Source organism: Panulirus ornatus, chromosome 48, assembly GCF_036320965.1.
Source record: "Panulirus ornatus isolate Po-2019 chromosome 48, ASM3632096v1, whole genome shotgun sequence".
Lineage (NCBI taxonomy): Eukaryota > Metazoa > Arthropoda > Malacostraca > Decapoda > Palinuridae > Panulirus > Panulirus ornatus.
The window spans coordinates 8,551,204-8,553,712 of record NC_092271.1 but is presented as its reverse complement, the minus strand read 5'-3'; positions in this window follow the sequence as shown (position 1 = coordinate 8,553,712).

The window sequence follows — 2,509 nt, the reverse complement described above, 5'->3', positions numbered from 1 at the left end:
TCTCTTCCTACACGTACACATGCCTTACATCCTCGATAAAAACTTTTCACTGCTTCTAACAACTTGCCTCCCACACCATATATTCTCAATACCTTCCAAAGAGCATCTCTATCAACTCTATCATATACCTTCTCCAGATCCATAAATGCTACATACAAATCCATTTGCTTTTCTAAGTAAATTCTCACATACATTCTTCAAAGCAAACACCTGATCCACACATCCTCTACCACTTTTGAAACCACACTGCTCTTCCCCAATCTGATGCTCTGTACATGCCTTCACCCTCTCAATCAATACCCTCCCGTATAATTCACCAGGAATACTCAGCAAATAACCTTACCAACCAGTCAACAATACAGTCACCCCCTTTTTTAATAAATTCCACTGCAATACCATCCAAACCTGCTGCCTTGCCGGCTTTCATCTTCCGCAAAGCTTTTACTACCTCCTCTGTTTACCAAATCATTTTCCCTAACCCTCTCACTTTGCACACCACCTCGACCAAAACACCCTATATCTGCCACTCTATCATCAAACACATTCAACAAACCTTCAAAATACTCACTCCATCTCCTTCTCATATCACCACTACTTGTTATCACCTCCCCACTAGCCCCCTTCACTGAAGTTCACATTTGCTCCCTTGTCTTACGCACTTTATTTACCTCCTTCCAGAATATCTTTTTATTCTACCTAAAATTTAATGATACTCTCTCATCCCAACTCTCATTTGCCCTCTTTTTCACCTCTTGCACCTTTCTCTTGACCTCCTGTCTCCTTCTTTTATACATCTCCCTCTCAATTGCATTTTTTCCCTGCAAAAATCGTCCAAATGCCTCTCTCTTCTCTTTCAATAATAATCTTCCTTCTTCATCCCACCACTCACTACCCTTTCTAACCAACCCACCTCCCACTCTTCTCATGCCACAAGCATCTTTTGCGCAATCCATCACTGATTCCCTAAATACATCCCATTCCTCCCCCACTCCACTTACTTCCATTGTTCTCACCTTTTTCCATTCTGTACTCAGTCTCTCCTGGTACTTCCTCACACAAGTCTCCTTCCCAAGCTCACTAACTCTCACCACCCTCTTGACTGGTTGGTAAGGTTATTTAATGTAAGTATGACTCTTGGTGAGGTGCCTGAGGATTGGCGGAATGCGTGCATAGTGCCATTGTACAAAGGCAAAAGGCATATGAGTGAGTTCTCAAATTCCAGAGGTATAAGTTTGTTGAGTATTCCTGGTAAATTATATGGGAGGGTATTGTATGAGAGGGATAAGGCATGTACAGAGCATCAGATTGGGGAAGAGCAGTGCGGTTTCAGAAGTGGTAGAGGATGTGTGGATAAGGTGTTTGCTTTGAAGAATGTATGTTAGAAATACTTAGAAAAGCAAATGGATTTGTATGTAGCATTTTTGGATCTGGAGAAGGCATATGATAGAGTTGATAGAGATGCTCTGTGGAAGGTATTAAGAATATGTGGTGTGGGAGGCAAGTTGTTAGAAGCAGTGAAAAGCTTTTATCCAGGATGTAAGGCATGTGTACGTGTAGGAAGAGAGGAAAGTGATTGGTTCTCAGTGAATGTAGGTTTGCGGCAGGGGTGTGTGATGTCTCCATGGTTGTTTAATTTGTTTATGGATAGGGTTGTTAGGGAGGTGAATGCAAGAGTTTTGGAAAGAGGGGCAAGTATGCAGTCTGTTGTGGATGAGAGAGCTTGGGAAGTGAGTCAGTTGTTGTTCGCTGATGATACAGCGCTGGTGGCTGATTCATGTGAGAAACTGCAGAAGCTGGTGACTGAGTTTGGTAAAGTGTGTGAAAGAAGAAAGTTAAGAGTAAATGTGAATAAGAGCAAGGTTATTAGGTACAGTAAGGTTGAGGGTCAAGTCAATTGGGAGGAAAGTTTGAATGGAGAAAAACTGGAGGAAGTAAAGTGTTTTAGATATCTGGGAGTGGATCTGGCAGCGGATGGAACCATGGAAGCGGAAGTGAATCATAGTGTGGGGGAGGGGACGAAAATCTTGGGAGCCTTCAAGAATGTGTGGAAGTCGAGAACATTATCTCGGAAAGCAAAAATGGGCATGTTTGAAGGAATAGTGGTTCCAACAACGTTGTATGGTCGCGAGGCGTGGGCTATGGATAGAGTTGTGCGCAGGAGGGTGGATGTGCTGGAAATGAGATGTTGGAGGACAATGTGTGGTGTGAGGTGGTTTGATCGAGTAAGTAATGTAAGGGTAAGAGAGATGTGTGGAAATATAAAGAGCGTGGTTGAGAGAGCAGAAGAGGGTGTTTTGAAATGGTTTGGGCACATGGAGAGAATGAGTGAGGAAAGATTGGCCAAGAGGATATATGTGTCGGAGGTGGAGGGAACGAGGAGAAGTGGGAGACCAAATTGGAGGTGGAAAGATGGAGTGTAAAAGATTTTGTGTGATCGGGGCCTGAACATGCAGGAGGGTAGGAAGGAGGGCAAGGAATAAAGTGAATTGGATCGATGTCGTATAACGGG